Consider the following 11,476-nt stretch of genomic DNA (forward strand, 5'->3'; position numbering starts at 1 on the left):
ACTTGGTATTCTCTACAGCTCGGTGGATTCAGACAGGCCAAGTGGGACTGGCTAATTTTCACAGTGTACATGATATTGATTAATACAGGCTAATGAAACTAATGGCTTGTACTTTAGATGAGGATAGTGACATATTTCAACCATCTCATGGCAATTCGTGTGAAGTTTAAGAGGTGGCTAATTCGTACAAATTCATACGACCTCACTCGTATACGAATTCGTACGATTTTTGCTAAATCGTAGGCTACATTTTACAAGTTTAATTTAATTTAAGGTGATATACACAGCCAAGATTGTACTTCAAAAATTAAAGCAGCAAGGTTTTTATTTTATTTATTTTATTTTTTACAATGAAACTGTCAGCCTATTTATGTAACTTCATAGTTCATCCAAAATTGAACATTCTGTCATCTCAACCCTCATTTCATTCCAAACCTGTATGACTTTCTTCTGTGGAACATAAAATAAGATATTTTAGAACAATCCAATCATCGGTACTTGTCCATACCATGAAAGTCAATGGGGTCCAAAGCAACACTGGACCAGTGGAAAGAGTTTTTCACTGAAACATGTTTAGATTCTTCTTTTGTGCTTTTTCATTTTTAAATGAACTATCCCTTGATAAAAATGGAAATTGAATCACGTTCTATAGATGTCCATTCATGTATAGGGTAGAGTGGGGGAAAACGCCCCCCCTGGGGTAAAACGCCCCCCACCTGTTTTTCCCAAAATAACCACTAAAAGTAGTCAAGATACATTTTTACTGTTGCTATGCACTACGTTGATAACGGGGATATACAAATCTCTATGGAGAAGCTGACACCAGCGACACATTTGAAGAGAAGAGGATTACAGGGTAAATGCTATAATTTTCAGATATTAGTAAATAAGTGTTTAAGAGAATATTGTTCTGCAGGATATCGCAGTGATGTATGATAGATGAATAGTGAAGTCTGTAGTTTGAGATCATATATTATTTATAAGGAATATAATTATGTTTTAAAAATTAAACATTTTTTTAAAAACTCATTTGTGGGGTAAAACGCCCCCTACGCTGAGGGGTAAAACGCCCCCCCCTGGGGGCATAGTTTCTCTATCATAATTACTATAATAAAATATTTCTGTCTATCAAATCCTTTGTTTTACACTTAATGCAGTATAACTAGGTGGTAAAATCAAAATATTTGAACAAAACATGAAAAAATTACCTCAAGTCAGCATTAACTAGCTAGCTTGCTAGCACAGTTAGCTCACTGATGGAAGGTAGTTAATTTTGCCTATTTTGAACATTGCTGAAATAAATATTAATATATATACATGTTGATACATTACTTGCCTTTTACCTTTAGAGATTAAAAACTATTGTCTGTTAATTTTGCTGTTGATCTATGAAGCAAACTGGTTGGTAAGAAAGGGGGCATTTTACCCCACCTTGGGGGGCGTTTTACCCCACCGCTGGGGCAAAACGCCCCCTTTGTACAAAAATATTTTCAGTGAAAATACTAATTAATTATGAAGGCTGAGCAATTTTAATATTTGGTGAATAACTCCTGCCATAGTCACTCAAAACCGGGATGGCAATTCTAGTCACATTTATGTTTTGTTTCACTGTAATGTCACATTTTCCTTAAGGGGGGTGTTTTCCCCCACTCTACCCTATTTGTAAATTCAAATACTGATGCACAGAGACAGCTGATGAGGCTTTCGTTGATAACTAGATAACTAGACAAACTAGACCGATAGTAGTACCTACGGCAGAACTCACGTTGATGATGTACATGTTTTACAGATTGGACTAAAAGTGAAATGTGAAAAGGGACAGTGAGTATGAAGCAAGAGGAGTCTGATGTGGCTTTTCTTGGTCTGGTTGAGGATTAGACATGCTGATGTGTTCTAAATCATCTGAAAAGGCTTGATAGTTCTAGATGGGAGGCCAGGTAATAAAACATTGCAGTAGTTCAGCATGTGACTGTAGTTCATGTAAGGTCACAGACAGGCTACTTATTATGAAGTTTCTGTACAGCATTCTCACTTAACCCCTTTTCAGATGATAAGGATTGGGACATGATGCAATTTTAGAATTTACAGTTATACTTATAGCAGTTTATTTTATTTTGAATCATAAATGCTTTCTCCCACCTTTCAGGAGAAAATTACGTCCAAATTACTTTCCAAAGTATTTCTGACAAGCAAGAGTCGTGGTAATTTGAATTCCATTCAATTGCTGTAATTGGTAGTAATTTTGTCAAATTTTGGTCAAAATCAACACTTTTGCAGGTAATGGATGTTTGGCACAACGGATGCTTTGATTGAAGAACTGAGAACTGTAATTAACTATGGCCACTTACGCACTGCAAAGTTTTGTGTATGGAGTCCTGAATTTGTGTTGATTGACATAGTGAGAACCATAGCACATATCTTGTGACTGTAAAGAACAAACATGAATGCCAGCATTTTGACTTGTTTAGTGTTAAAAATTGTCCTTTATTTCTTCTAACATGCACTTTCTGGACAGTAATGTGTTGGCGCTGTGTGTGTGGCCTACAGTGTAGATCCATCTGGGGTAATGCTGATTAAATGCTGCATAAAAGCTGCACTAAGATGTGAAAGCTCTTGCGTAAAGTTCTGCCTGAAAGACTCACTGTTACGTCACTCATTACTGTCTGGTCTATCCAATCACTATCTAATACTTGGAGTATTAAAGATTGTTACTTACACATGTTTGAGTTCGCAGATGATGACGCCAACATTCACCTCCATCCTCCCCACCACCACCAGGATGGTCCTTGTCCATACCTCCCCGGGGGTCGGCTGCGCCCCTGCCTTCATCTTCAGGCAGGATATGCAGAGTCCGCTACCCTCCGAATGTGAACTACGGACTGGGCCTGCTCCAAAGAATTTTACCATCCAATGTCTTTGTTTTCATTTTCTGGTCTATTTATTAATAAATGTGATATCATCTCGCCTTCCGAGTCTTTCTCATAGAAATGCTTTCTCTGATCTGCATTACCGACTGGCCCCATTGATTGAAACCTTTTGGAGAAGTTGCAGGGACTAACTTTCTTGCACAAACTTGTGGGTTCCTCAGAAACATGTCATTCTTGAAAGGTTTTCCAAATGGTACCTATGTCGGCAAACATCATTAGCTATACATTTACATGCACCAAAATAATCAGTTTATAATGACCCTTACGAAAAAGAAGTTTATTCAAGTGTGCTATTAGTATACTTCTTTTAAACTAAAAATAAGAAAGTATACTTTCAGTCTACTTTTTATATACTTCTCAGAAATATACTTTATGTACTTCTCAGAAATATACTTCAAATTCCTCTTAAGTATACTTGACTTATACTGACAAAAAAGTCGATGTATATTTGGCCTCTACTTGTTGATAGAATACTTAATTATACTTTTAAGTATATCTCGAAGTATTCTTGGCTTGTACTTGTGTTTACTATTTTGATTGAGTAGCTTATTAAATACTTTTTTAAAAACATAATATTACACACTGTCGTATAAACTAACATGTTCAGCTTTATATAGTTACAAACTTTCGGGTGGAATAGCTTATAGAGTAAATAAAATAAGCATGAAAAATAAGTTTATTCAAGTGTTCTATTAGTATACTTCTTTTCAACTAAAAAGAAGAAAGCATACTTTCAGTCTACATTTTATATACTTCTCAAAAATATACTTAATTACACTTAAGTGTACTTGGCCTATATTGTACTCAATCTTTTGATCGAGATATACTTAAAAGTGTAATTATTCGAAGTACACTTGGCTTGTAGTTGTGTTAACTCTTTTAATCGAGTAGCCTATTAAATTTACTTTTTTTACATCGGTTTTCATATATAATATGAAATATAAGTCTTATGAAACTTTGTTTGAAAATATTGATTAAAATATTGATATAAAACAGATATGTTTCTAATTCTGCGTATCTGAATTTTTGTGTAGGCTAGTCCACTGGTGTACATAGGAATTTACTCTAATTCTACTTTTCCCCACCATTGACTGAATTTTCCAGCTATCCATGTTTTCACTGGTATACGGTAGGGGGCGCTATGACACATCTTCTAGTACAGAATCTCCGGATCAAAACACAGAAGAAGAAGCTGAAACAAGTGATAGAAGATTGCTCACTCAAATGTAAAATAATGTGATCATCAAACATTAAACAGCTTGTAAATCAAAACTGCTTAATGTTTCCAAATGAAGCGTAACCCATTAAGAGAAAATGACTGAAGCTGTGGGGGTGTTGGACTCGATTTACTCCATCTGTGTTTGATCATCGTTCTGAATCTGATCAAGGCGTAGTCTTTGACAAAAATGTGATTTTCTCAACTATTTTGTTTAAAATGTTGCCTTTATTTATGAAACTTACCGACATTCAAGTGTTGATAAAAAGGGATGCATGAAGCTAATAAAAGGTTTTTAAAATTAAAGTACAGTTAAAGGTATTTTTCAAGTATAAAAAATAACATTTGAACATAGTAGTATAGGCCTACTGCAAGTGCAAAAATTGTATATAAATAGTAAACTATAAGTATAATGTTAAGTTCACTTAAAGAAAACTTGTAGTATAAAACTACTAAACTAGTAGTTTACTGAGAGTGAAAACTTTCTAAATACTTGCGGTATAAAACTACTAAACTAGTAGTTTACTGAGAGTACACTAAAAGAGCAAAAATAATATATAAATGGTAAACTATAAGTATGATGTTAAGTTCACTTAAAGAAAACTTGTAGTATAAAACTACTAAACTAGTAGTTTGAGAGTATACTTCAAAGTTGCTACAAGTATTAGTAAACTAATAGTATACCCATAAGTTCACTTGCAGTACAAATGAGAAACATAATTATGAACTAGTTGTGCACTTAAAGTTTACTACTGTTACACTTATAGTACACTTAAACATATACTTGTATATACTTCAAGTGGGCCAATTTAGTCCCAAGCGGTATTAAAATAGTACACTTACAAGTTTACTACTAGTACATATTGACATTAGTATACTTACTACATAAAGTATACTTAAAAATATACTTGAACATTACTCAAGTATACTTCATAAAATTAACTTGAAGTATACTTTTTTTTCGTAAGGGGATTGATGGTTCAATAAGACTGAAAAGCCTTCATGTAAACACGCCAATCAATCCGATAGCTCGATCCGACTGAAATTTGAATGGGACTGAAAGGGTGGTGTAGACCTGAAATAATTCAATCAATAGGGAAAAATAAAGGATTTAAAAGCTTGGATCTGACTATTTTCAAATTCAAAAACACTTTGCGCACATGTGCAGTGTCATGATGTGTATGTTTACATTCCTTTTATGTCATACCAAAGTGTGTATGTTTATTTACGTCTCATGTCTGGTCAGTGGATAAGACTGAATGGCCCGGTTTCACAGACCGGGCTTAGATTAAGCCAGGATTAAGCCTTAGTTCAATTAGGGCATTTGAGTAGATTTTATAAACGTGCCTTAGAAAAAAAACAAACATTACTGGTGTGCATCTTGAGACAAAACAACGGCACTGATATATTTTAAGATATGTCAGTGCAAGTTGCTTTCAGTTAAATCAGCTCAAACAGGCATTTTAGTCTGGGACTAGCCTTGTCTGTGAAACCGGGAGCATATTTACTAAATATAAGTTTGTCAGATATAAATGTCTAAAAGTTGAAGTTTTCTTTGGAATACATATAATGCATATGTAAACGAATATGTGAATCAGATTGCAAAGTTTAGGGTTCATAAAAACAGAACTTTCAGAATCTTAAACCTGATTGGATTAATTCAGATTATGGAAAATTAGAGCATGTAAACAAATCTCTTGAATTAATGCCCTAAGGTCAATGAAGTCAATGAGCATTATAAATATTATGTGTATTTATATATGTATTTAATAAGTGTTCAATGAAAGGAAAAACACTCCACAGAGAGATTTGACTTAGCATCCACGTACCACACTTCTTTTTAAATTACAGATATAATTCTGAATCAGTATTCGCCCCCTCACTCCTCACTTCTACAGTGCCAGGAGCAACGCCATGGGCTTCCAATCAGGCTTCTAATAGCAGTGCCTTAGGATTCTGTCATAACCAACTGGCACAACCTGAAGAACTCTGCAAGAATAAGCAGAACTTCACATCTGCCATCATCCGAGAGTCAGTTTCAAACCCTCCCCTTGAGCAGAGTTCTACAAAAGCGGCCTATTTCATAAGTCATATGAGATCAATAAGGGAAACATAATGAAATATCAGAAAATCATAAAGCCTAAAATACTAACGCCCTTCTGCAAACTAGCCCTGAGAAGAATCTGATCACAGCAGGAACGAGATGAACAGTTGTGAAGAAGAATAATTCAGTTTCCATTCGTAATGGGCATCTCATCCTCTGTTTGGTGACATTTGGCAATTGGGAAAATCATTACGTTAATCTACACCAACAGTGCATTCACTTTATAACTATGGCAGCAGTTTTTCTTGCCTGTTCGCTCTGCATTCCACTGAGTGGGGAGAAAATTAGGGGGTGTAGGAGGCACCAGCTTTTTTGAGCATGAATCCATCCAGTGCACTCCATGGTACTGCTACTGATGTGAAATACCAGTCTGTTGTGACAGTGCCTGTTTTTTTTATCGACTGCAGCGTCTGATCAAAGCACTGGCAGCAAGATATGGACGAGAAACTTTAATGCACTTTAAACATAAGGCTAAGGCTTTATTCTGTGTTGTAAAAGACACATTTAAATGTTGCATTGCTATTTTCAGTGGCGTATTGACCAGTTTGACTAACAGCCGTTATCTGATGTGAATATAATTAGTTAAATGAACTCTTTCCCCATCCTTGATGGAATTTATGACACAACGCTTCCCTGCCATTGACAGAATTTTCCGCTTTGTGGGTGTTGATGGACTCGATCTTCTCATTGTTCTGAAACCCATCCAGACGTAGTCTTTGACAAAAACATGATTTTCACTTTTTTTTTTTTTTTTTTTTTTTTAAATAGAACCCACATTGGAGTGTTGGTAAAAAATTGCATGACGTTTATTATTATTTAATTTAATTATATTTTTAACTATTGCTGTTTAATTACCATCATATAAGGCAGTTTGTTCTGGGTTGGTTGGGGAGGGATTGAAAATGTAAAAATACAATCTCTGTACAAACAATAGCATTTGTCTTTGGAATAAAAATAAAGAGAAAAAAGTTAAAATGTTTGAGAGGCTCTGTTCTTTCTTTTGATATATTTTATGTTCAGATATTCATACAACAAAATATTCTTTGAGCCATGAAATTTTTGTGCAAATGATCAAAAATGTTTGCGCTGGCAGACAACTTTTTGTATTTAAAAAAAAAAAATATATATATATATATAAACGCTGGCAAAGAAAGAGTTAAAATTGTCTTAAATGTATAATGGAGTATTATGCAATGGATAGTTCTGACCTCACCGATTGCTCTGTATTATTTTATACAGTAAATACCCACATGTAGCATTCGGTAATAGTTATGTTTATGTAAGGGAAGTAATTATTGCTTTAGATTTGTGTTTAACGTTAGTTTATTGACATTGTTTATCTGGTGTTTATGGCAATGTAAATAAATATAGCATGTGTTATACATAAAGATTAATCAGTATTTTGGCAAATGATGTGGGTATGTTCGAATGTACTTTTACAACAATTGTTTAGAACACGTAAAACTGCGCAGCGTTATCACAACAATGAATTCGACAAATACAGTAACATCTATGATAACCAATATAGTATTAAACCTTACTTTTCTTGCGGTTAATTCATTTTAATGAAATAAAAGTGTGATGAGGTTCAAGAGTCAGGAAGGAAGAAGACAGGGGTCGGCGTGACTGGGACTCGTACTTTATTAAAATAAAACAAAACAAACAGAAGTCGCGCACAACGCGCATTCACCGTAGCAACCGCGACGGCACAAAACAGTTCAAAAATGAGAGCTCGGATCCAGCGGTTTTCTTTCTCTGCGTCCAATTTTCTCTCCAGTCTCTCTCTCGTTCCAGCGCGGCTTATAAGCGGTCTCTCCACGCCAATAATACTGCAATAAGACACAGGTGTTTGTCATTTGCACTTGACCTACTTGCGTCCCGCTCGTCTCGTTTCTCTCTCTCTCTCCCGTTATAGACCGCGCTGAACCACGCCCCCCTCGCCACAAAAAGCATGTCATTAAACACAACATTTATAAAAATAGAACTTTACCTCATCCATGAACATGATTTTTCGATTTCCGTCTGACTGATTTACATCCACAGTGGAATTTAAAACGACAGTTCCCATCATTCCACGCTCCTTCACAAGTCGAAATTACTTAAACATTCAAGTTGACTGTACTTAAAAATTTAAGGTACAGTATAGTTTTAAATTAAACTTTTTGTTACACATTTTTCATTTTTTATGTTCTTAAATGTTTTCAACTTTTTATTATTTTCAAATTTTTTTTTTTTTTTTTGAGGCATGTTAAATTAGCATTGTGTATGAAATTATCTAAATAAACTTGCCTTTAAATTCTGAATGGATAAAAAGCTGTGTTCAAAGTCATTGTAAAATTACCCGTGCTTTGTAGTCATGTTGCTCTGCAACCGCAAATCAACCTAATGAGCAATGTTATTTGGCTGGGAATTTTATTTTTTTGATAATTTTTAATAATACATTTCATTCTTTATTAATTGGTATCCTAATGCTCAGTTATACTATCTCTGTATCTGAGAAAAAACACACAATTATACTTCATAACAGATTTGTTATTCAAAATCCCTCAGCAAGAAATAACCAGAGGGAAAAGCAATTACTGCCAGCTAATCCACACATAGACAGTCATTAACATGAGCGCAATGATGGTTCTCAGAATTCCCCTGTGTTGAAAAGATACATTCCTTTTTACCAATATGGTTAAGCACAGTTAGCAACTCTAACTTTGAATTTGGTTTGAATACTGAGTATGACAGTTCATCAGAAATTTACAGAATTATTTTTATTTTTGAGTTGGTGCTTGCTGTAATTCCAGATCTTCAGTTTTGCCCTGGTTGTCCTCATTAGCCCAATAACACAAAGCTCTGGTGATGTCTTCCTGAATATTTTTTCCCTCAATATTTAGATGTTACTTTTTTATCTGCCAATTCACCCTCTCTCACTACACTCTAAAAACTCCTGGGTCAAAAATAACCCATAATGGGTTATTTTTGACCCAACTCCTGGGTTAAAAAGGGACCAACTAATTTATGGGTTATTTCAACTCAGAAAATTGGGTTATGCTTTTTGACCCAAATTCTGGGTTAAATACCTGACCCAAATGTTGGGTTTAAAAAACCCAACATCTGGGTAGAAATAACCCAAAAATTAGTTGATCCTTTTTTAACCCAGGAGTTGGGTCAAAAATAACCTAACTTAACCTCACTATCCCAGTATCCCTTATTTCAGAAAATAAAACTTTGTTTTACATTATATTACACACTTCAAGCACTTTTACATTTTTATAGCATTAAATTAAAATCTATATGAAAAAACACACACTTGGACATGTTTATTTTCCTATTTATTTTAGGTCACACTGTAATAACAATATTAGAAATAAAAAATAGAAAAATAAACAACAATTCTCAGAAGAGCCTCAGGAATTTAAGCCTGGGGCCAACTTTGGGGACAAGATTTTTGATAGTGTCCTCATCAAAGAGAAGAAATGCCTCCTCATCTATGTCTTCATCTGAAAGACAGAAAACAAGACAACATGAGTATTGTTAATAAGTTGAGACAATTGTGAACCACTCACCAGACACTCTTTCATTATCAAGCTAACAAATAATCAGTTTTAAGGGAATGCAGTTGCTTTTTTTTTTTACACGTGGCCCAAATTGCTAGTTAACTAATGTGGTTCTTTTGCAGCATTAACGTTACCCATTTTGTGTGAATGACATCTTTTCTTTCATTAAAAAGTGTAATGACATTAATGCAAAGGTGAATATCTTGCCCATTCTTATGCATAACAGCTTAAAGACAAGGCACAACAAAATCTTGCACTGACACATTTAAGTCTTATTAAAAAAAAAATGTAGGTATAGAGAGATGATGATATAAGGGCAATAAGAGTAAAATGCTCACCTCTAAAATCAGACAGCTGCCACTCAGTTAGCTTATCAGCGACAAAACTGTCCATTCAAGATGACCTGGAGAAAACATAGCAATATAGAGGTTAGGTTAGCAACAATTTGAAGACTTGACCCGCTTCTTTAACTCTCACTACTTCAGCCAGTAGAGCACTCACTGTATAATATGATAAGCACGGCGCAGCTGGAAAACATAACTCAACTATTGTGTTGCCTCGTCGCTCTGTAGCCGCGGCTATGGGGTTTGCACTTTGCACACCGGACGAGAAGCGCCGCGTCGCGTCTCTAGGACAATTCGAGGTATCGCTCACCGGACGTGCAGTCTCGCGAAGCGCAGTGCCGCGTCTTTAAAATTCGAACACATTATTCTCTATGAGTGTACACACACCGGCGGCGCCATCCGGCGTCTGTCCGCGACACCCATAGATATATATAGTGTATCTATGCGCGACACCCAGCAACGGCTCAGGACCGTGTTCAAAATCGCGTCCGGTGTGTGATAACGTTACCTCGAGTTGTCCTAGTTGTCGTGATAGCCACGGCTACATGCCAACCACAGAATTACCACGGCTAACGCTAGTCTCTACGTATTTTTTTTTAGCAATTGGTGATAAGCAACAGGGACATGGACACAGAAAAGTTTACATTACATAAACACTGAAAATACTCACTTACCTTGAATATAGATGAAGTTGCACCGATGAAGCACAGGCCAAAACGGATCGAGCGCGAAAGCGACGGGTATTTCAAACGACTGTTGTGAGAAAATTCCAGAACAACTGCGGGCGAGAGAGAGAGAGAGAGAAAGCCAACCCTATAACCCAGAACATGGGTTACTCTTTGAAAAATAACCCAGAAACCCAAACAACCCATGAATTGGGTCAAAATATTAGCCCTATAACCCAGAAAATGGTTACTCTCTGAAAAAATAACCCATAATTTTAACCCAACACAAATAACCCAGAAAATGGGTTGAAGAAATAACCCAGGAGTTTTTAGAGTGTACTTGATTTGTCTCCCTTAGTCATCCTCAGTGATGAGTTTCTGAGTTTTTATTTCCAAGCATCATCCAAATCATCCAAAACTCAGCAACTATTAGTTGCTTTGTAACAATGAAAGTGAAGTGATTTATCTTTGTATTCATATTCAGTGTTTGTGATTATGTGGCTATTTATCGTCCACACAGAAAGGTCAAAAAGGTAAGCAATTAAACATATTTGAACAGTGTGATTTTAAAGGAGCGCTCTACTTTTTTCCTCATTTAAAAAGTTTTGCACATAAAGCAATGGGTAAAATGTTTTTTAAAAATAAATAAATGTACACTCAATTGATGAAGAC

The 11,476-nt window shown here is 35.4% G+C and overlaps 1 long non-coding RNA gene across 1 annotated transcript; it reads right to left on the minus strand.

Annotated features, from left to right (window-relative positions):
- Positions 1-9,255: 9,255 nt before the first annotated feature.
- On the minus strand, positions 9,256-11,131 carry LOC311299062. The gene is made up of 3 exons (XR_014629037.1): positions 10,814-11,131; positions 10,134-10,198; positions 9,256-9,738 (listed from the first exon to the last, which is right to left on the minus strand). It is a non-coding gene; the product is annotated as an uncharacterized lncRNA (long non-coding RNA).
- Positions 11,132-11,476: the final 345 nt, after the last annotated feature.

This window comes from Rutilus rutilus, assembly GCF_951802725.1.
Source record: "Rutilus rutilus genome assembly, chromosome: 10".
Taxonomy (NCBI): Eukaryota; Metazoa; Chordata; class Actinopteri; order Cypriniformes; family Leuciscidae; genus Rutilus; species Rutilus rutilus.